General features: G+C 52.1%; 1 long non-coding RNA gene across 1 annotated transcript in view; it reads right to left on the reverse strand.

Annotated features, from left to right (window-relative positions):
* Positions 1–2,411: 2,411 nt before the first annotated feature.
* LOC103670846 overlaps positions 2,412–23,523 on the reverse strand; it is a 26,413-nt gene continuing 5,301 nt past the window's right edge. Inside the window, exons 3-6 of the long non-coding RNA XR_570689.2 lie at positions 7,996–8,455; positions 4,297–4,530; positions 3,677–3,866; positions 2,412–2,545 (exon numbers count right to left, since the gene is read on the reverse strand). This is a non-coding gene — a long non-coding RNA (uncharacterized LOC103670846). The remainder of the gene's footprint in view (positions 2,546–3,676; positions 3,867–4,296; positions 4,531–7,995; positions 8,456–23,523) is intronic.

The raw sequence follows: 23,523 nt of genomic DNA on the forward strand, positions 1-23,523 counted from the left end.
GAAAAGAACCAGAGACACCTTATCTGTTCATGGGGGATGGGAGGGACTGCCGCATTCTGAATGTGAAGGGCGTCCCCTGGAATTGTGCGGGGCCACCATTTACCAGAAAAGACTTTTGATTCATGCTCCCCAGAGTTAGGTGAGCAACGGGGACCCCGAGTGAGGGTGTGAGTGGAAAGGGCGTGATTGAATCCACAGTGTTGCATCCATGTGCAATATAGTGCAGAAGTTTAAAAAAAAAAAACAACCAACAAGGATGCTCCGTATATGTTGACGTGAGAAAATGTCCAGCATGCACTGTTACGGGGAGACAATTGCAGAGCAATGTGGTCAACAGGGTAGTATTTGTGCAAAAGCAAAGAAAAACAAAGCCCCTGGCACCATACCCCTGTACACATGGATGTACACGTGAGTGCGCGCGTGTGTGTCTGTGCGTGTGTGCATGTAAATGCTTGGCAAAAGCCTGTGATGACACACCACGTAGTGCTAGTGCAGGTTCCTGCTGGGGAAAACGGTGATAACTGATGAGAGATGGGAATCAAGGGAACTTTCACTTTTTTCTCTTTACCTCTGCGTTCACATTTTTCTTTAATGGAGAGAAAAATAAATAGTGTAAAGAAAAGTGCCCTCCTTTCCTGTGTGCTTCTTGCCTGACTCACTCATACACCACAGCCGTCACCAAATTCCTGTTCCTTAGCCGTAATTCTGGGGACAGTGAGTCCCTCCAATGTCCCTTAGTGTTTCCTCTCCAGGGGGAAGTCCTGGGTAGGAGAGCTGAGTGTTGCCTGGACTCCATCCAAAGGCCCCTGGGACAAGGGAGAGGGCCAACAGGAGCCCGACATCTGTCCTGGACTTGGGACCCGGGTCTTGCCCTGTGGGCTCATGTTTTCCAGGAGACACTGTGGAGACAGCCCGTGGAGGTGTGAAGCCCTCCTCTGTGGGCCGTGCAGCAGGGGAGACACGTGGGGAGGAGCCCAACAAGGCTGAGGGGGTACGAAGGGTGGAGTCATGTCAAATATAGCTCCTTCCTCTGGGGGGCGGAGTGGGGGGGCTGCCAAGCCAGGCCCTACGTGTCTGCTAGGCCTATCATCGGCCCAACCCCGGTCGCCCGGGAGCCTCTGCTTCCTCCTTCCTGTTCCTGAAGGAGGGACAGGGAATGAGGGCAGGACGCATGGATCACGCAGCTCTTCTGTGCCGGGAGCCTACCTACGTTCTTGACACTTAGCTCATTCACACCTCTGCACCACGCCACCCTGTCGGTGAGGCTCACGGGCATGCGGGTGGGCGCTCCTTGGCCGCACAGCCACAGAGCAAACATGGAGCTGAGATCTGTGCCCTGGTCCCTCTGCTCCCACCACACCCCAGGGCAGCTTCGCAGCTCGGCAGGCTTCAAGGAGGTGCGCTTGTCACTCACTCCTGGAAAGCAGAGAAAGCAGTGATGGGGGGAGCCGGTGGGAAGGACCTAGGCGAGGAGCGCAAGGGGAAACCAGTCTCCAGGGCCTTCTGAGGGCTCCCTGCAGCTCCCTGGCCAGCTCTGCAAGGGGGCTGCCTCCCAGAGCCTCCCGGCTTTCTCCTGGCTTGTGCTGGCTTCACTCACTGAGCTCGGACCCTGCTCTCCTGGAGGGAGGGCCGGCTAGGCTTTGCCCCAGCTCATGGATTTATCCGTCTTTCCTCTGGCATCCCCTCTCCTGTCCACATAGGCAGGACCCCTTCTTCTAACCCTTCTTCTAACCCTGCCAACACCCTTTAGCCAAGATTGGGTTTTCCATGATAGCAAATCAGCAAAATCCGATGGTTAGTACGGCTCGGATCCCGGCTCTGCCATCACCAGCCATGTGACTTAGAGGATGTCTCCGAACATCTCCCCGTGTCAGTGTCTTCATCTGTGAAGTAGGGATGATGATGGCATCGCCACACGCAAGGACCCAGAGCAACTCCTGGCCAGTGGTTCGAGCTCTGTATGTCTTCACCGTTCCTGTCTCTCTTCCTCCACAGGCCTCCTGAAGGGCGGGTCATTCTGCAGACCCCAGCCTGGGAGGAAATCAGAGTGGGCTGGATGGAAACCAGCCCGTGGGCCTGATGAACGGCCATATGGTGCTTTTCTCAGAGCCGTATAAGGGAAGAACAAGTTCATATGCCAGGTGGGGAGCTGATGGAGGCCAAGAGGGAAATAAAAGAGACGTGTTTTTAAAAAATGCTCTTTTTGCTCCCTATCTTTCTCCAAAGCCTGTGGCCTCCCATAGCTCTCTGTCAGGTTTGCAGGACGCCACACGGGGAGGGAAGGCAGGGGTGTCTTTTCTATAGGCAGGGAATTCCCGGGCATCTGTGGAAAAGCCCCCACAGAGAGGTGGGGCAGCGGGGGGTGGGGGAGGCAGTGGCCAGTGGCCAGCCCATCCTCGGAGAGACGCGAAGGGCCTGGCGCACGGCCGAGCTCTACCACCACCAGGGCCCGCAAGGACGCGTGGTAGCAGCTGTGGGCAAAGCCAACGTGAACGTCTCTAGCCAACTGCGTTTTCTTTTGCTTGTTTTCTCCCTGCAAGAGACCCTTAAAGAAATGAAGTATTTTTTAGTAAGAAACAACAACAACAACAATAATAATAATGCTCAGAACCCTCACAGTTAGCCCTAATTCCTTTTCTGGAACATTTGTATTTCTCCGGCTTCCCCCCAGGCCGCCCCTGAGGATGAGGGTATCTGTCCTGCTCACCACCGTGTCCTGATGCACGGAGCCCGTACAAACGATTGATATGTATTTGTGGACGGGATGATGGAAGGGGGGATCCGAAAACCTGTGAGACCTAATGAGGGCTCTCATGTGTGAACGGGTCTCCCATTATATGCTTTCATGGAACCTGCTACTTCTCATGACTCTTACCACATTTTGTAATTACTAGGAATTTGTGGAAATATTATGTGGATGCCAGTTTCCCTCTGAAGGCCGCGCCTGTTTTGTTTCTCCTTGTCTCTCTTGTGCCTGGTACCGCGCCATGTACGTAGCAGGTGCTCTGTACGTAGCAGGTGCTCTCCAAACAGTAGCCATATGAGTGAATTAATGAATACATGCAAAAGGCACTCAGAGGCTTTCCACGGTTCCCAGGGGCTCAGGGGACTCTGAGCTCAAGCAGAGCACTGAGAGGCAGTGGAGGGGACTGGCTTGGCTGCTGGGGTTCAAACCCAGTCCGTTGTTACTAGCTGTGTGGCCTTGGATGGGTTACTTAACCTCTGTGTCGCCTTGCTCATCTGCACAGTGGGAATAGTCACAGTAGTCACTTCATACGGCTTTACGAGGATTAAATGAGTAATATGTAGAGAGTGCTTGCAGGTGTGACTGGCACATGTGAAGCTCTGCCAGAAACTACGTCTTATTGTTATCAAAGTGCCTGGCAGTGAGGTCCCTCTTGGTTTAACCCTGGACTCTGTCCAGGGATCAGCTTCTGGAGAATTCTCTCTGGTAGACTTGGGTAAGAACTAGACTCTAGGAAGTAGCCCAGGGTTTACATTTGGATTGACTCTCCTAGGATTTGCCATCCCCACCTGCCCGGGGGGCCTCAGCGATGGTCCTATGCAGCGCATTTGGGTGTGGGGCCTGGCTCCCACCCCTCTGGCTGCTCCCCACTGCATGGAGCTGGCGTTGCTGGCCTTCCCTCACCGCCCGCCTGGCATGGAGCTGACTCACCGCCAGGAGGGGTGGTGATTAGCATGCAGGGCAGGTACTGGGAGGAAAGCTGTCTCCATGCAACAGCTCTTGATGTGTTTCTCTGATTAATGTGGCAGAGAGAACATTGCAGCTTTTTCCTGAATGGTCGCCACGTGGAGCCGGAGTCATTAGCATCACGTCTCCCGCTTGCCATGACCTGCTGACCACCCTAAGTAGATAAAAATGAAAATGGCCAAGACAGCTGCAAGGCTCAGAAACAAACTGCCTGGTGGCTCTGCAGAGTCTTTTATGTGGAAGGTTCCGGAACAGCCCCGCCTTCCCCATCCCCTGAAACCCCTGTAAAGCCGTCCTTTGAGTTTCTGCTTCTCTAACTGCCGGTTCCCGGGGAGGGCAGAAACCCTTTCTCGGGAACAGAGCCCAAGTGTGAGCAGTATCAGGGCCTCCCCGCAGGTGTGTGCCCCAGGTGAAAGAAGATGGGAGGAGGGAAAGGGGATCCAGGGAGAGGGCTGGACGGGGCAAAGGACAGGACGGGGGTGTGTGGAGGGAGCTGGCGCCGAGGGGTCTGCACTGGGGCAGAGGGGGTGGCTGGAGTGAGGACCGGCGACCCGGAGTTTATCCTGAGGGCAACGGGGAGTTACCTGGGATGGAGGGAGGGTATCGTGCAGAGTGTGCAACAGGATGTTATAAAGGTCCCTCTGTTCCCGCGTGATCGATGTTGGGGACCCAACGTGGAGGTGGGAGAAGAGTTAGGAGGCCATTGCCATAATCCCGGCAGGCGATGACGCCGCCTTAATGAACACCGCACATTCCCCAACGGCCTTCCTCCACCCTGGGAGCTGGAGCATCGGTTTGCAATTTCTGTAGGACAAAAACTGAGACAACCAACCACCTTACAGCCTCCCAGGGATGGGAGTGATGATAGGAGGGTATGTCTTTGATTTTGCTTAGGCCCCAGGGGGTTGAAGTCAGGTTGCCATACCATTCTGACTTGTTGGTTTTGGATTTGTTTTTAAAGATTTTACATATTTATTTGAGGTGGGGAGGGGCGCAGAAAGGGAGAGAGAATCACAAGCAGACTCTGTGCTGAGCGTGGAGCCCAACATGGGGCTTGATCTCACGACCCTGAGATCATGACCTGAGCAGAAATCAAGAGTCAGATGCTCAACCAACTGAGCCACCCAGGCATCCCGAGGTTTTGTTTTCTAAGTTGTCCCTCTCCTTCTCTGAGTCTCAGTTTCCCCAGCCAGGCCCTGGGAGTTGGGGCAGGGAGGTAGAGCCTGGCTCCCGGGCTCCCTGGGAAGAATGATGATAGGACAGGCACAGCAGTTCTCAGCAAGCGCAAGCCCATGCCAGCTCCACGCCCCCACCCCTGTGCCTCTGCCACCGCCCCCTCCACCACCCGCCAGCCCCAGAGCGGCCGCCTGCCAGAAAGCAGGCCCATGAACTCAGCCCAGGCTGGAAGGGAATGAGCAATGGCGCTAATTGTGGAGCCGGCAGGAGAGGCTGGGAGGAGGCAGCGGAGAGAGAGAAATCATCTTGCGATGCGCCAATTACTGATCAGCTGGGACATAATTGCGGGGCTGCCATCCCGGCTGCTGGAGGTACCAGGCCTCCCTCTCGTTAATCAACGATAATCCAGAATTACGACCCTTAATGACTTGCAAAGACACTTATGCACACACGCACACATGCTCTCACACGGACACAAGTAATTGATAATCAACCATGTAATTTGAAGCAATAATTCTGTCCGGGCCAGATGACAGGCTCCACCCTGCCAGCAGAACGGAACCCAAATCACAGCCGCCCGCCGCAACGGGGGGCGGCCTCCCTGGAGAAGGGGGGCTCCTTCCTGTCTCCAGAGTGGGTGCCGAGGGGCCTCCGTTGTCTCCAGGCAGTAGGAGCGTGGAGAGTTGTTGTTTCCTACTTCTGCACGTTGTTACTTGCAGCATTTGCAAACCTCATTGCCCACGCTCGTCCCTAAACCGAGGGTCTCAAGCCTCAGTATGCATTCACATCACCTGGAGAGATGGTTAAAAATGCGGATTTCTGGGTCCCACCCCCAGGAGATTTAGACTTCGAAACATGTAGGAGGCAGGAATTGCCTGTTGATAAATGCCCCCAAGTCGTTTGGATGCCGATGGCCCACACACCACACTTAGAGAACTAATGCTCTAAACCAGTGACTCTTGACCCTGGAAGAACACCGAAGGAAATTCTGATGTCTGGGCTCAACCGCAGTGGATTCAACTGGCATCTGTCCTCCCAACCTGTCCTGTTCTCTCTACCTTGGGAACCACTACCTGAGTCCTCTCAAACCGTAACAGGCATAGGAATCACTTGGACATCTGTCAAAATGCCAGCTTTGCTGCTGGGGGGGTGGGGAGGGTGTCCTGCCTTCCTAAACACATTCCCGGGGAGCTGCTCTTCCTCTGTTCCAGGCCCAAGCACGTGAACTCAGGTGCCAGAAAGTCCCGTTTGGGAAGCTCTTCTGGGAAAGGCCCCGTGCTGGGTCTGCAAAGGTGAATCTGACCCAGTTTTGTTCAGGTGGTTGACGATTTGCAAGTGTTAGGTTCTCGTAGGTTCCTGAGAACAAGACAAGCTTAGGCTGGTCCATAGAGTGCACAACTCTTGATCTTGGGGTCATGAGCTCGAGCCCCACATTGCGCATAGGGCTTACTTAAAAAAATGGGGCAACTCTGTGGCACAGTCGATTAAATATCTGACTCTTGGTTTTGGCTCAGGTCGTGATCTCAGGGTCATGAGATCAAGACCCATGTCAGACTCCACACTCGGCATGGAGTCGGCTTGGGACTCTCTCTCCCCCTTCCTCTGCCCCTCCCCCACTAAAATACATAAATTTTTTTTTAAAAAGAAAAAAAACGAGCTTAGGCTAACTCAGGTGCTGGGGCCCTAGGAAGTAGGAAAAATTGGTGCCTGCCCTCAAGGAAACAAGATACAGTAAATTCTTGTGAATCCAGGCCCAGAACATGAAGGTATCATTGGGCAAGAGGGCCCAGTAAGACAAAGCACGGGCATGGGCCTTGTGGCGGGGGTCTAGCAGGCTTCATGGAGTCCCCGGAAATAAGAGAGCCCTGGGTCAGACCCAGGGCCTGGGTGAAAGGCAGTGAGGAGGCTGGGGGTGGTAGTCTGTCTTCCACGATGGCCACAAATGTCTCCCATTCCAGTATGTGCGGGTTGCCACAGCCTTCAAGAGGAGAAATCTGTTTCCCTTCCTCCTGAGTCTGGGCTGACCCTGTGACTTGCTTTGACCGGCAGAGCGGCTAGCCCCTAAGGAGCCTGACACCTTCTGCTTTCATTCCTTTGGAAACCAGCTGCTATGTTAAAATCCAACTACCGAGAAGCCACATGCTGGCCACCTGGAGAGGCCACGTGGAGGAGGGCTGAGGCGCCAGGCATGTGAATGAAGCTTTCTTGGTCCTTCCCTCCCCATCACGCAGCCTGCTGAACACAGCCCAGTGAGTGATTCCAGGGAGCTCAACAACCAAGAACCGCCCAGCCGAGCCCTGCCCAAATTCCTGACTCACAAAATCATGAGAAAGAACAAATTATTGTTTTAAGCCGCTAACGTTTCTAGTTGATTGTGACACAACAATAGATTACTGAAACACTTGGGTTCTTGTCTCAGTGCAGACACTCACAGGAGAGATCCGGAAGCTTGTCGGGCCTGTTTTCTGATCTGCAAGATGACAGTAAAGTGAGGTCATGCGTCCAAACCCCTGTGCACGGGGCCCGGCACACCACTCACGCTCACACCAAGAACGTAGGATTGTTAGCAAGGTGGTGGCATGGTTCCCATACCCGGCTCCACCCTGACTAAATGACGGCCATGCGGATCATATTGTCTCAGGTCCTCGCATGAATGGCCGTCATTCTCCTCTAATGGGAATGGCTTGTCACCAGGGTGGCTTCTGAGCCAGACAAGCACGGACACAAGCCCTTCTCTGCCAGTTTCTAGCTTTGTGACCTCACACCAGTTATTTCAAGTCATTGAAGCTTGATTTCTTCACCTGAAAAGAGAGGCAGTGAGGCCAGCTCCTCTTCAGGGAAGCCTACCCTGATTAACCTCTGTCCACGCCATTTCTCTAAGTAGAGCTTTGTCATGCCCTGCCTACAAGACAGGTGCTCATCTCCGAACCTTCAGAAGAGGGCTGAAATCCATCATATTGGCGGGAAAGAGGGTGCGGGGGACCCTCGATCATCCTTTATTAACGAGAACAGCCTCTCTTTATTGAGTGCAAGAGCTGGCTAAGTGCATTGCATGCATTGTCCTCACAGCACGCCTGGGAGGGAGGTCTGGTCAACCCCACTGTTACCTGAGAAGTGGGGCGAAGACTGGCGAGGACACTGTAGCTTGCTGCTTCTCCAAGCATGCGTGTGTGTGAACACTAGTCCCTCTCCCCACACACCTTGTGGACTAATGACAAAATAGGCGAGGGAAATATTTGTACAAATCAAAATGGATGATTTCTCATCTAACTCACCCCCCCCCCACCGCCCACCACCCTATCTTCAGAGGACCTCCAGAAGCCAACCTCTTCTCACCGACTTTGCCACCATCACCCTGGCGCCAGCCACCATGCCCCTTGCCTACATCCCTCCCACGGCCTGGTCCCCCTGCTCTCCTACCCTTACCTCCTACGGAATGAGCCTGTTCAGGGCGCCTGGGTGGCTCAGTCGGTTAAGTGTCCGCCTTCAGCTCGGGTCAGGATGCCAGGGGAGCCTGCTTCTCCCTCTGCCTCTGCCTGCAGTTCCCCCTGCTTGTGCTCTCTCTCTCTGTCAAATAAATAAATGAGATCTTAAAAAAAAAAAGAATGTGCCTATTCAAATGCAGGGCAGATGATGTCACTCATCTGCTCAGAACCCTGCATGGCTCCCAGCTCACTCAGAGTAAACACTGGTGTCCTTCCGATGGCCCTCAAAGCCTGACACCCTGTGTCCCTCCCCATTCTCTCTCTGATATATGTCTCATTCCTCCCCTTGTCTCCAGGACAGCCTCTCTGTCAACAGGCACACTCCTGCCCCAGTGCCTTTGCACTGGCTTTTCCCTCTGCTTGGGACTCTCTTCTACAAAGTAACTACATGCTTTACTCCCTCACTTTCTTTAGAACATTACTTATGTGTCACCTTCTTAACATAGCATTCCCTGACCATGCCATTTAAAACTGTCCCCCATCCTGGGGCATACAAAACCCCTTGTCTGCTTTGGCTTTCTCCATAGCACACATAACCATCAAACATGGCTATGCCACTTGTTAATTTACTTTTCTATCCCATGACCCCACCCCCCACACACACAGAGTCCACTGAGGGCAAGAATTTGTGTCTATTTCATTTACTGCTATTGTCCCAATCCCTTGCAACCATAGCTCAATCAAACTTTGTTATGTGAATGAATGCAAAGGCACATAAACACATCCTCAAAACATAAACTGGAGGGGCGCCTGGGTGGCACAGCGGTTAAGCGTCTGCCTTCGGCTCAGGGCGTGATCCCAGCGTTATGGGATCGAGCCCCACATCAGGCTCCTCTGCTATGAGCCTGCTTCTTCCTCTCCCACTCCCCCTGCTTGTGTTCCCTCTCTCGCTGGCTGTCTCTATCTCTGTCAAATAAATAAATAAAATCTTTAAATAAATAAATAAATAAATAAATAAATAAACTGGACACAATTTGGATTGTGTTAACACAGGTGTTAAAGCATCTCTCTAGGGGCGCCTGGGTGGCTCAGAGGGCTAAGCAGCTGCCTTCAGCTCAGGTCATGATCCTGGGGTCCTAGGATTGAGCCCTGCATCAGGCTCCCTGCTCAGCAGGGAGCCTGCTTCTCCCTCTCCCTCTGCTGCTCCCCCTACTTGTGCTTTCTTGCTCTGTCAAATAAATAAATAAAATCTTAAAAAAAAAAGGCATCTCTCTAGAATGGTTTCCAGTGTTCACCCTTGCTTTGTATGTGTGTGTGTGTGTGTGTGTGTGTGTGTGTGTGTGTGTAGTAAAGACCCCTGGGAGTTGAAATTGCTGATTGTGGTAGTGATGGGAGTTAATAAAAATTCATTGAGAACAGGGGGCACCTAGGTGGTTCAGTCCGCTAAGCGACAGACTCGATTTTGGCTCAGGTCATGATCTCAGGGTCATGGGATCGAGCCCTGCATCTGGCTCTGCACTGGGCGTGAAGACTGCTTAAGATTCTCTCTCTCCCTCTCCTTCTGCCCCTACCCCCACCCTGCTCTCTCTCTCTCTTTCCCTCTCTCTCAAAACAAATCGTTGAGAATGTATTTTCCTATCCTTCTCAAACCCTTGCAGCCATACCAAGTGGCAGAAGTTGTCTGTTGGTCTGGGAGAAAACAGGTAGACAGGAGGGCAAAGTGGGGTGCCTGGGTGGCACAGCGGTTAATCGTCTGCCTTCAGCTCAGGGCGTGATCCCGGCGTTCCGGGATCAAGTCCCACATCAGGCTCTTCCGCTATGAGCCTGCTTCTTCCTCTCCCACTCCCCCTGCTTGTGTTCCCTCTCTCGCTGGCTGTCTCTCTCTGTCGAATAAATAAATAAAATCTTTAAAAAAAAAAAAAAAAAAAAGACAGGAGGGCAAAGAGCCCTCAGCCGACTGACACCGAAAGGCTAAGCAGTCCACGTAATTCGAGGAGGAATAACCAGGGGTGGCCTGGAATGTGCAGTGTGGGGACTCGCACGCCTGGATTTGCTGTTTGTACGATCCTGCCCCATCCAGTCCAATGGCCTCACAGGAGAGGTTAAGGCTCCACTATTAATCTCCAACAGAAGGGCCTGGAACACAGGCTCTGCCAGGGTACTCGGTGGCTGGGAGAACCTGGGGAGCTTGGCGTGCCACTGCAGCATCACAGGGTCCCTTCCGGGTGAGCCAAATGAGTGACAGCCCAGGTTCAAAGGGATGAGGTTCCCCGACAGAACATCTGACTGCTTTCAACTCCCCTACGTGACCGTGTCTCCTCCCTCTGGTGTGGGAAGAAGAGGAAAGCAGCCTTGTGTGGTACAGATGAGGACACTGAAGCTCAGAGGGCCTCTATGCCTTGTCCAAGGTCACTCCACACGCAACCAGCCCAAGATGCAAGGAACTTTGCAACTGCTGTATCCAGTACAGATGGTTTCTGGGCGGGGGAGGTGTTGAGCTTGAACCTGTGTCTGGTTGACTCCAGAATTAGTTGGTTCCAGTTTAAACCTAGTTTACCTGTCACTCATCATGCATCCCTCTGAAAGCCTGGTTGGTAACACCTGGAGCGTGTTCTGTGAATATTGGGTCAGTATCCCAGGCAGCAGCCGGTTGTACTAACAAGGATCCCCCTGCTTCACCCCCAAACTCCCTGAGCCCAGAGGCCTGCACCTTTGCTCCCAGCCGGCAGGGGGCGTGCACACATTGTTTCCAGTGGGCTTCCCACAACCTCCCCAGGCGTTGGGCACATTCTGCCCTCCTGGGATTGAGAGCGGTGTGTGAGACATACAGGGGCCCTGGACGAACCAGCCTGTTTAATGTCAAGAGCCTTTAAACTGTGTGGTCTTCCTAGCAGGGAGCCCTCTGGCAATGTACGGGACTGACACGGACTGAGTGGTTCCTCCAGCAGGCGCCCTGCTAGGCACTTGACAAGCATTAGCTCGGTTCGTCACACAAACTACTGAAATGATCAATATTATAAATGAGAATACCAGGTGCTAGTTTTACCTCATTTACAAATGGTAATACTGAGGTTTGGGGCTGGTAAGTAGCTTGTGACCCCTACCCTTGAGGTCCCCTCTTTCTGTTCCCGGGTGGTGGACTTGGACAGGGGGTACAGGCTAAGGTCTGGGCTTCCAGAGGGAGCTGGATTGGAAAGAATACTTCTCAGAAGAAGAATGGTTTATGCTCCCGGTCTCCCTGGGCTTCCTGCCTCCTTGTGGTTTGTTCCCCAAAGCTCTGGGTGGGCCCCTTGAGCAGGCTGGCCAGCTCCAGGCTGCTCTCAAGGGGCACCCAGGGACATTTCCTCCTAATGTCCCTCCCAGCCTCCTGGCACACATTGAAGACCGTCCTGGGTGGTGACACTGGGCTCAAGCAGCCCCATGGGAGGGGAGGCGTCACAGCATGTCATAGTAGAACCAGCTAGCCCAAACCCTCTGCCATTCTTTGTGCAAGGAGCCCCAGACAGGGGGGCCACGGACCTAGGGTCACCTGGCTGGTAACGAGAGAGCCACGGCTGGAACGGTTCTCTGAACTGCGAGGCTTTCTTCAGGCTTTAGCTGATTGTGTTCTCCAGGGCCTGGAATTGCCCTCTGCCCACCACCCAACTTCCCATGACATCCAGGCCTTGCTCCATGTCACATCCTGCCCACCGTGTTCTCGGCCCCACCTCCTGGCCCTCTTTCCCACAGGCTCTCTCCCTGCAATAGAACCAGGTGCTCTCATTAGCCGGTGGCACATGCCTTCCAGTCCAGGTCCACTTGCCTCATACCCCTGGCTGATCTTTGAAACAGGTGCTGACAGGTGGGGGTCAGTGTACAGGATAGGGCCCTGGGCCAGGAGCTCAGTCACCTGCACTTGAACCTGGCGGACCACTGACATGCGGTGTGTCTCAGGGAGGTTGCTTTACTTATCTGGGCTTCAGTTTCCCCTACAGTCTAGATCAGTGCTTTTCCAACTCTGTCCGTGGGGCCTGCCTCTGGCTACAGTGGACAGGGCCCTGCCCCTGCCCGGATTAGGCTGCAGCTGTCTCTTTTTTTCTTTCAGAGGGGAAGATTGTGAGGTGGTAAAGGTGGTTTGAAAACCATTGTGAGGTCCTTTCTACTCTAATCTTGTTAATGTTTGTACTTCACTCACCCCCCCGCCCCAGCTACTCGCAGGAATATGGCATCTTACAGAGTCTTCTCCATAAGCATATGGGGGATGGGATGGAATGGCAGTGCTGGGAAGCAGAGAAGGGGCAAGCAAGCAGGCAGTAAATGGCCAGGAGGCAGCTGGAAGGACTGGAGGCCTGGAACAGGTTTCTGAGGTGAAGACAGTCTTTGAAAAGGCACTGAGGCTGCCTTGAGTCTGTGGTTTCTGCTCCCTTCCTCCTCCAGGTTCCCTCCTGGCTTTCACCACCACCTCTTCCACAAGCCTCTTGCAGGGGCCACAGAGCCCTTGCACAAACTCCGCGCCTGTCCCCCGCTGCCAGGGCCGCCCACGCGGCCGGGTGGACTCGAGTCTGGCGGACATTGGTGTGGCCGAGCTCTCTCGGAACAAGGTTCGAAAGGGCTATGGGGCTGGCACGGAGCAGAACTCTGTGGCCTGGTCCGCGGGCCAAAAGCTAGGTGGGCCCCCCAAGGCAGGTCTTCCCGAAGCCGCGGACGTCTGCAGGCTTCTCTGGGTGCGCTGGGAGGGGAACGGACTCTGTGTGCCTTTGTCAGATGCGGTGCACGCTTTCCATCGTGTGGGCATGTTCCTTCTGCTTCCAGCTCTTGGCTCCTCCTAGAGCTACAAATTACACTCTAGCCTTCATCCTGCAGCAGGGCTTCCATGCCCCAGGCTAAGAGGGACCACCCCGGATCGTGCAAGTGTGGCCGCCCACAATTAGAAAAGCCTGTGTTGTGCATGGTTTAACTCTGACCGGGGTTAGAAAAGGCCCCAGCAGTGCAAAGCGGAACCACTGTGACAGCCCAGAGAAGTTCCATCAGGACACTTACTAACACGATGTTTGAATTTCATCATCATCTCCATCTTCACTGTCATCCCAGCACCCGCCCATCTCTGATCCGCTCTCAATGTGATTACCATCTGCCAAGCTCCTGGGGCTGCTCATGCATTCACCTCGGAAAGTCTCAGCAGGAAAGCCTTTCATCTTTTTTAAGAACGTACTATGTGCTGGGCACTTTATAAACTTCAGGTACTTTACAAACTTTATTTAGTCAGCACGACAACCCCGGGAGTAGACGCTTTTGGCTGCAAGTAACAGTGACCTCAACAATCCTGGATTGAGCCTGGGGTCCCTCAATGAACGATAAAGGAACTGATGATCGCAGAGAATAGTCCAGAGGTAGATGCCTCCACCTGCTGAATTGTGCTGTCAGGACCCAGGTTCTTGCCATGTTCCCATTCTATCACCTTTAGCGTCTTGGTTTGGCTAGTTATCGTCATCACAAGGTAGCTGCTATTGCTCCAGCCATCATCATTCCAGACATAACATCTGGCTGCAAAAGGACAATTACTGGGGCACCTCGGTGGCTCAGTCGGTTGAGTGCCGGACTCTTGGTTTCAGCTCAGGTCGTGATCTTGGCGTCGTGGCATTGAGCCCTACATTGGGCTCTGCACTCAGTGCGGAGCCTGCTTGAGATTCTCTTTCTCCCTCTCCCTCTGCCCCTCCCGCTCGTGCTCTAAGATAAATAAATAAATCTTAAAAGAAAAAAAAGAGTCTCAAAAGGATAATTACTTCCTCTCATGTTTTAAGAGCAAGGGAGTACATCCTAGAACAACGCTCCACACGCACCTGAAAGATCCCTCCTCACATCTCATTGACCAGAATTGGGCTGCAGAACCATCAAACATGAATCACTGGCAAGGGGAATGGCATCCCAAGATTACTTTAGACTGATTAGAATTTCCCCCTCCCACCCAAGGCACCTTCAGGAGTGGGTGGACTCCTGAAAGAAAAATTCAGAGCATTAAGGAAAAAAGCAGGAGTGACCATCAGAGGTCTGCCATGTGGGCAGTTATCACATGTCCCATTTTACAGATGGAAAAACTGAGGCTAAGAGAGATGAAGCAGTGAGTAAGTTACAGTAAGATGCCGTTAGGACTTAACTCCAGGATTGTTTGACTCCAAAGCCCTGGCTCCTTCTACTACAGGATGCACCAAGCATTACTCTATGTGCTTATGAGTAAGAAAGATGGGTAGACTGCATCTACTTCAAATTCTTGCTGGAACAAGGGACGGTGTAAATAGCCACATACACTCATATACTATTTCACTGTCAATAAAATTACATCATAAGAATTTACATTCAGGTATGTTCATTTGACTTGCATTTGTCTAAGGCCTTCTAGAGACTTTGACTTTGGGGACAGACTGGTAAGCCCTAGCCTTGAACTTTAGAGAGTCGCTGATGAGGGATTGTGTGAACAGACAGGTACAAATCTTTGCAATATATGCAGATTGCCATGGAAGTATAGAGCCAGGAAATGCTGGAGGCCAGTATCACAGGACAGGTAAAAACTGAGTGGGGTTTTGAGAGATGCATAGAAGTTTGCTCAAAGAAGAAGAGGGGGCAAACATTTCTCCTAGGCAGAGAAAAGAGCCCCGCAAAGGCATGGGCTTGAAAAGTCATACTGTGTTTGAGGAACAAAGGGGGATTTAATGTGGTCAGAGAGTAATCAAGGGGCAGGAAGAGGCAGAGAGGGGGTTACGGGCAGTTTCCCAGGAGTCTTGCCTTCCTAGCTAAGGAGTTTGCCTGGATTCTGTTAGGCACCTGAAAGATTTTGAAGCAGGAAAGTAAAGTGATCAAATGTGAATGATTTTGAAGACTTGGAACCCCCTGATGAGTCCAAGTGAATGTGAGTGGACAATGCAGAAGGGAAGAACCCACGGCTCAGACACAGGTGTGTGCTCCGGATATGTGGATTCCAGAATAAGTTAAGAGAAGTCACTGACAAAGAATGATGCCTCCCTGGTATCAGCACCACGTCCAACTGTAATTGGGACCAAGGTGCCTGTATAGGGATGTGCAGAAACTTGCATAGCCGGAGACTATGAATAGCTTGATTAATGTATCCATACTGAACAAACGTACTGACTTTGAGATAATTATTAAAAGCTAGCTTCTATTGAGTGCTTGCTACATTTTAGGCGCTCTGCTAAGTCCTGCACTGTCTTATTTAATTCTTATTTAAACCTTGTAAGGAAGGTTTAAACTAAATTATGTGAAATTGCCAATATTTGATGTTTAACTTATGAAAACTGATGAGGAAGCCTGGAGGTTGGCTCAAGTCACATTATCACACGCAGCAGACCAGGATTCGAACCCAGGTCTGATAAGGACTCTAGAGTAAGGCAACCCTAAGTTCCCACTGCGGCCACCACTTACTATCTGTGTGTCCTGGGACAAGTTACTTAACCTCTCTGAGCTTCTGTTTCTTCACTTAGACGATGAGGACAATAACTGAACCCTCTGACTGAGGTGTGGGTTGGAAGAGAGAATGCATTAACACACTCAGCACAACGCCAGACACAGAAGAGGTGCCTGATGAATGCTAGTCTGTCTATCATCGCTGCTATTAATATTCCCAAGCCTGGACTGTGGAGCACCTCTCCCAACCTGCTGGGAGGCAGATGCCTTCTGGAATCAGTGTGTCCCCTGGGTGGAAAGGAGAGATTTTACTGCAGGAACCAGATCAACGTTACTGGTAAATAGTCTTCAGGCTCACAGGGCGAGGAGAGCCAGGAGCTACGTCCTCTCGTTGCCAGCACTGCCAGCCTCTGCTTATTCCTTCCCCTCCTGAGGTCTCTGGGTCCTCATGGCCACAGGGGACCGACCCAGGGGGGAGCAGCCTTCCCACTGAAAGAGTAGCTGGGCCAGCTCTGCTTGCACTCAGGGCAGCCTTCCTAGGAAGCTTCTGCCTCCTTTTCCCAGAACCCAGCCTGAATGGGATGTATTTCCAGGATACCCCAGCTGCTTTTGCTTTCGAGAACCACATCCATCAGCGAGGGGTGCTGCGAGTCCCCATTGCCCTCTGGCCTCATGGACGCACTTTCTGGCTTTGTGTACAGATGTCTCTGATACATGCGTGCACGCAGCTGTGCGTGTGGGTCTCTGAGCCCGAGTGGAGCTGCGCTGGAGCGAGCTGGGGGTTGGCACCACCTTGGCAGCCCCAGCCCCAGGACACCTTTGCCTTATTACATTCCACGCTTGGGTGGGGCTCCCACCTGCCGGGTGGGAATTGACTCCCAGCTCCTCTGCATCTAAATCTCAAGTGTTCGCTCTTTAGACAGAAATTACAAGGGCTGCTAGAAGGAAGTTCAAAGCCTGGCCCCCAGCAGTTCTCAGCATATCTGCTGGAGCTGGGCTACTTCCGAGCACAGACCCACACAGAGGCAACCGTGATAATGAGAGGCTGGGAGAAGTCGAGCACAGGCAGGCCAGCTAAACCACACCTTTGTTGTGGCACTTTCGGACGCGTGCAGATCTTTCCCCACCGTCTGCCCCTTTGCTTGGCTGGACTCTTGTATAAGACCTGGCTGCCCCCAGTTCAGTCTCTCTAAAAAGCATGTTCAGTCCCCTCCAGAGAAACTCAAAACACAGACACTCCTTATGCGTTTTCCTGGAAACATTCTATAGCTCCAGCCTGGGAAAACTTCCAAAAGTTTTCCGAACCAACGATGATGATGATGATAATAATAATAATAATAATAATAATAATAATAATAAAGGAGAGAAGGGTTTTCCAGGTCAATTTAAACATTTGTGTGCTGTTTGCTTTAAAGGCAATTTCCAAATAGTTGGCCTCCCCAAAGCGATTTTTTGGAATCTACCCAGAGGGCAAAAACTTACCCTTCCTTCCCCCATCTGGAAAGTTTTCACACCAGAGGCCCCACTCATTCCTGAGCTCTGGCTTCAGAAAGAAGGACTTTCCCCAACCTTCCAAGATTCCCTGCCCTCCCTCACCCTGCTGACCCAGAAGGAGTCATGTTTGCTCCACCCAGCAGCAGCTGCATTCCAGCTGCGGAGCTATTATGAAACATTTCGGAAGCCTCTGGCTGGAAAGGTACATGGGGAATGTGTCCTAATGACACCTGTGTGCCGGTTAACCCTGCAGACAGAAGCAGCAGGAACGCATTTTTTTGACTTGGGGTCCCCTTCCTAAGTCCACGGTGCAGAAGAGCGGGCTGTCAGCTTGCAGCAAGAGTTTTCTTTTTCTTTTTCTTTTTTTTTTTTTAAGATTTTATTTATTTGACAGAGATAGAGACAGCCAGCGAGAGAGGGAACACAAGCAGGGGGAGTGGGAGAGGAAGAAGCAGGCTCATAGCGGAGGAGCCTGATGTGGGGCTCGATCCCAGAACGCCGGGATCACGCCCTGAGCTGAAGGCAGACGCTTAACCGCTGTGCCACCCAGGCGCCCCTGCAGCAAGAGTTTTCAGTGGTCCCTCAGATAAAAGTGCTGACCAGCCTGACCCCCCTCACTGTGAAACACAAGACACCAAATTCAGACATTTCTGTGAAGATTCAAAAATATTTTCACTTACTCATGAGCTCTCGTCTTTTTAATTAAAGCACAACATCTTGCTCAAAACAAGCCTTTGGAACAGCAGAGTAAACAGAACCTTAATTTAGGAATTTGCCAGCCGATCTCGACGACTGCGGGCAGGTTACGGCAGCCGTGGGGAGGCAGAGGAGGGACTAAAAGTCTCCGGGAGGCTCCCTGCCCTCCCAGAGAGGGTGTCTGCCCCTGACCATTCAGATGGAGATGGAGGGGGGGCGCTCAGAGACCAACGAGGATCCTTTAAATCCATAGAAGTTGGCCAGACAGGGCAGGCCTGAGCAAATGGCTTTGCAGGCAGTTGAAGCCCTCAGCAGCTGTCAGAACAACTGCCACCACGCGCTCGCGGCGGCCGGGAGTGTGCACCAGCCTCCGGGGCCTCTCCCCTGGCTCAGGCTTGTCGCCATCATGTGACCTACGGGGGCTACACTGTAGACCCTCGGGTTAATGACACCATCTCAGTACGGCTGGCAGCAGCTGCCTACCTGGCTACCCGCTGTCCTGCCCAAACCGCTTCATTTCCCGGCTCCTGAGATTCTGTACCTTTTCACTAGCGTCACCAGCCGCCACCCAGCCGGACAGCAACAATTAAGCGCCGTGGGAATGCTTTGAGAATCCAGCATCCAGGCTGAGGAACCCCATGAAGTCCTCCATTAATTCCTGGTGCTGAAAGCGGATATGGAAATTGAGCTGGAGAGCTGGTGGCCCGGGTCCCAGGGGGCCACCCAGCTATTGTGAAAGAACCCTCTCCCTTCTTCCTGCTCCTGCGGTCCCACTTCAAACACTCCCTGGGATCCACCTTTTTAACACCTCCAGGGCCACCAAGGCCACCGCCCCCACCCCATTGACCTAACCACCCACTTCTACTCCAAGTCCTTTTAGAGAGCAGCCGGCATGGTTGCCATGGAGAGCGCCCCACCCCCATACCATGTGGGGCTTTGAGACCCTAGAAGGAAAGCACCAGGAAACCCCAAAGCGGTCTCCCTCCCGAAAACAATGGCTTCCAGGGTCTGTGCCAGACACAATCACAGCACCCGAAATAGACTCATTGTCCTCTTGTGCAATATCCAGGAATTTGGTGAAACTCATCATTTTTCAGGTTACCGATAATGCAAGTCTGGAAACTGAAACAGGAAGGAACACAGGCTGAAAAAGCTTTTCTCCAGCCCACCGCGTTCCTCTCTCCAGATGTAAGATAGGTTTTTTTATTTGTTTGTTTTTTGGGGTTTTTTCCAGCAGTACTTTGGTGGGGTTAAAATTAGCTGGCAGCATTCTGGTCACATGCTAGACAGCAAAACAAAAGGGAGTTGTTCCCCAGCAGCTCCTGAAGCAGCCCCGACAGACCTTCCTAATCCATGGACTTCTGGGAAGCTGGCTCCTTGGGCCCTGGTACAGAGGGGCTGCACCACCGAGTCCCCCTGTCGTCACCCTGCTGTCACAGAGCAGGACACGGGCGGTGGCCAGGCTGTTTGGGATCTCGGAGCTGGCCTCCATCTGGGAAGGCACTCTAGGGCCACAAGATGGCTTTTGCAAATCTTCCCATTTGGAAGAGAGGAAGGCTGAAAAAAAGGAAGAACTTTTGAAGCCAACAAATCAGCAAGCACCACAAGGACATGGAGAGAAAGAGGAAGGGCAGTGTCTGAAATCGTGGAAGGGGGCCTCGCCTTCCGGGGGAATGGGCTGCTCTGGGCATGTTTGAAGCCTAAAAAATCATAACATCCAAGCTATATGTGGCTAGCTTTTTGGGTGGATTCTTTATTCCTGGACCCTGATGATAGAGGCTCATCGTAATCTGCTTTGTTCTTCCAGCTTAAAACTGTCACCAGAAGCCCTGGATGAAAAATGCAGCCTCTGATTCATGCGCACAGTCAGGAAACATCCCTTGCACTCAGTGCAGAAACATGTCCGTCAACTTGGGAAAGGAATCACCGCCACGAAATGTGCTTTTGGCTTGCCAAAGCTTAGCAGCTGCCAGAGCCAAAAACCCAGCTGCCTGGATTGTCTGGGGAAGGTGGTGGCTGGGGTGGGGGGCGGGGAGAGGGAGAGAAAGAGGGGCTTTCTGAATCACCTGATCCGAACCCTACCTCCTGTTTAATTCCAACCCAAAGCCCACCTCGAAATGTCTCGAGGGCCAACTGCTCCTAAAAATCGTGTTTAACACTACCCCTGCAAGCTCTGAGCCCGCTGTCAAGGTGAAGCAGATGGCTCTTATTGATTAATTTATTTATTTGGAAGGGGCTACTTTGAAGTCAGGAGATTCCAGCGAGACAGAGTGCGTTGCCCTGGCCCAAATCGCTGTGACAATCACGAGCAGACACCCAGAGAGAGGTGGGTTAAAAGAAACTGCGGCTAAGCTCCAGGAACTTGGATTTTTCGTCTTTTCCCCTGTCCCGGCCTCCGTGTCAGCTGAGCGCTTATGAAGAAATGGTTCCCTTGGCTCAACATTCTGCGGTATTCAGGGTTTGTGTGAGCTATGTAGGGCCCGCTTTGTCCAAAGGGCTTCATAAACCAAACAGGCCTCTGACTTGGATCTCATCCTGAAGCCTTCCTTATACAGACGGACCCAAACAGAAAATCCCCCCTCACACCCCCGCCCCCGCCCTAACGCCCAGCACATAAAGTCCTCTTTAATAAACATACACCATTTTTCAGCGGAACAGCCTCAAGGTGTCAAAAGTACATAAAGGTCTGAAAGCTGAAACCCTAGATAAACAGTGGGTTGAAATATATTTAGCAGAAAATATTGAAACCCACAGGAAAAATATGTTCTCGTCCTGGGATGGTAACGAAAGGTTTAGGTTCAGGAAACCTTCAGGAAGGAGCAAGTTGGGTTGAGGAGGAATACCGTTCAATGTAAATAAATCCCTAAACCTCTTTGGCCTTCCTGGGCCTTGGCTGGAATGGAGTATTTCATTTTTTCCCCCATTAAACAGGCCACCCGGAGAGTTGGCATTAGAGACCTGAACATGTACCAAATCTGAATGTGCTATTTTGTTTCTGTACATTGAATCAGGCCGTGTTTCAAAGAGCAGCTTGTGCAAAATGGGGAGGGGGGGGCATCCGGACCGGTGCGCCCTCACTCAGTGTCAATGACAGATCGGTTTCACCTCAGTGTCTCGTCCCTGACAGGAACACAGCGACGGTTATTGTTGCCCAAGGTGATGTCATGATCGTTCTTAAACCCGGGGTTCTCGGGGACTCGGTTGTGCCTCTCCTGCAATAAAATGGCTTCAGAGAGACCCACATTTCCTGCCGTCTCAAGGTAGGGGGAGAGAGCGAGAGAGAGCGAGAGAGCGAGCAGGACAGGGCAGGCAGCCACTCTCCCTAAGATGGATGCTGCATGATGTAAGCTGCTGGCTAACTGTCTGGCATCCTTGCAGTTTTAAGTTGCCAGCAAAATATTATTAAAAAGATAAAATACACGCAAACCGTGCAGAATGTAAGGCTGCTGTGTTTACATCCGGGTTTTGATGACTCAAAGACTTACACTAGGGCTTGCTGAAAAGCTCTATTAAAAACACAGCTTTGTGAAAGCCCCCAGGGAGCAGGAAGCAGGGCCGGGGTGTGTGGGATCCTAAGCCTTCTCTCGGCTTTGGAACCAGAGCAGCCAGGGTTAACCTTTTTCCAGAACATTTATTTCACCATCTCACTGACTAGAGGGAGGAGGGGCAGGAGGCAGAGCGAGAGCCTGCCGCGCTGAGAGGCTGCGGATCACAAGGCCATTCTGATAGCCTCCTGTCCCCATGGCAACTGCAACGGCATTTATCAGTTCCTTCTGCGCACAGGCACAGCAAATCTGCATTGCACATGGCAGGCTTCCAGCATTTCAAATGAAAGAGCACTTTGAACGGCTGCCAAGTTTGGAAGGAGCAGAACTGTCAGGGCTGCTTAAAGCTGGCAGTTTATACTGGGGAGGCTTTCGCTTCCCAGAATCCTCCGGGCCTGGCGCGCTGCCAAGTACTTAGCGGAAGCTAAAAAGTAACTCGCTCCCCTCCCTCCTCCCTCCTCCCCTCCCCCTGCTCACACTCCCCCCTCCACGCCATTCACCGCAGTGCTCTCAAAATTTTCCACATGTCCTGTGTCACCAGTGCAGGCTGTACAATGAAAACCAGAACGCGGGCTGCCTACGACCGGGCTTCTATTAATAAGGGGGGTGCGGGGAATGAGGCAGGTCGGGATCAGACACTGACAGTCGGGGCACCCTGTCTCCGCTGTACCTGCCATAACCACTGGGTGTGAGCCTGTGGGGGGGTGGGGGTGGTGTATGTGTGCGCGCGCGTGCGCCCGCGCCTTTCACCCTTAAAAATACATTAATGAAAATAAAAATAAAAGCAGCTTCAGCATGGTAGACACCCTGAGTACGGGGGGGGGGGTGTAGGGGTGGGTTTCGGTTGGGTGCTTTGGAGCTTCGTTTAGGGTGGAAAATGGAGGTCATGCAGGCAGCGTTGTTCAGATCCAGCCTTTCCAAGAGCCCTGGGGAAGAGGGTTGTTATTGAGAACTGAGCCTGTTTCTGGAGCTTTCCTTGAATCTCTCGGGTGTCACGGTGAAAGCTCTGAGGCCACCGATGGGGAGGGAGTTCGGAGGTGGTTTTCAATGGAAAGTTTACCAGATAACTTCTGACCGTCACGCAGAACACAAGGGCTTCTGCTAGCAGAAACTGGAAATTGGCATAGTGTTCACTGTGCTGAATATTTTTTTTTAATTATAATCTACACTGAGATCAAGGGCCCGGGCTTTATTTTCCAGTACAAATAGAACGAAAATTGTCTGCCGCTTAGGCGGTTGGATAGAGTTCAGGAAAACTATGTCTGGCATTAATTCCAAAGTGGAGGTTTTGGTTCAAGCGAGGCCCATTAATTTCAGTAAACTGTTTTCACTAGTCCAGACCCTGCTGTGCAAGGACTATTTATTACCTTTTGCTAACCTGATGTCTGCAGAGTTGTAAAGCAAAGGGAAAAAAATCCAGGGTGGAGATATCTATATCTTGGATCAAATGGGTTTTGCACCTTCCCTTTGGGGGCCATGTTTTATGGGGCGTTTTCTATCCTTGGTTTTTCTTTATCAGCCCCAGTTTTTTTTAAATCCATCTTGCAGTGAATTAGAGAAAAAAAAAAATCCTGATGGAAAGGAATCTGGCGAGAGCAAATACCTATCTCTTGCTTCTTTCAGAAGGGCACCTCCGGGCCACCGGATGTTCTGTGTGCCTGTCGCAGGCTTCCAGGTCCAGTGCAAAGCCCTGACATGATTCACCCCAACGAGTGGGTCTAAAATACACCAAGACAGTCAATTTTGGCATTTGTTCTCCCTTAGGAATTTTACTAGCTGCCTTAGAAAAGCACATAAATTGCTTCCCCCTCCCTCTTTTTTTCCGTGCCTCCTCTCTGCATCCCCCCTCCCCAGTCCATCTTGATGTCATTTCAAAGAGAAGGATGAAAAGGGGGGATTTGTCAGGCGGTCAGGTTTGTGAATGTGTCTTTCCAGCCCCCAACACACACACACACACACACACACACACACACACCAGCTGAGAATGTTAATCAGAATTAAAAGCCAGTCAGTACTATTAAAGCATCAAACACCAAGACTTAGAGGAGGGGGAATATAGGGGGCGAGGGTGGGGGGGGGG

The sequence above is a fragment of the Ursus maritimus genome, unplaced genomic scaffold (assembly GCF_017311325.1).
Source record: "Ursus maritimus isolate PB19 unplaced genomic scaffold, ASM1731132v1 scaffold_25, whole genome shotgun sequence".
Lineage (NCBI taxonomy): Eukaryota > Metazoa > Chordata > Mammalia > Carnivora > Ursidae > Ursus > Ursus maritimus.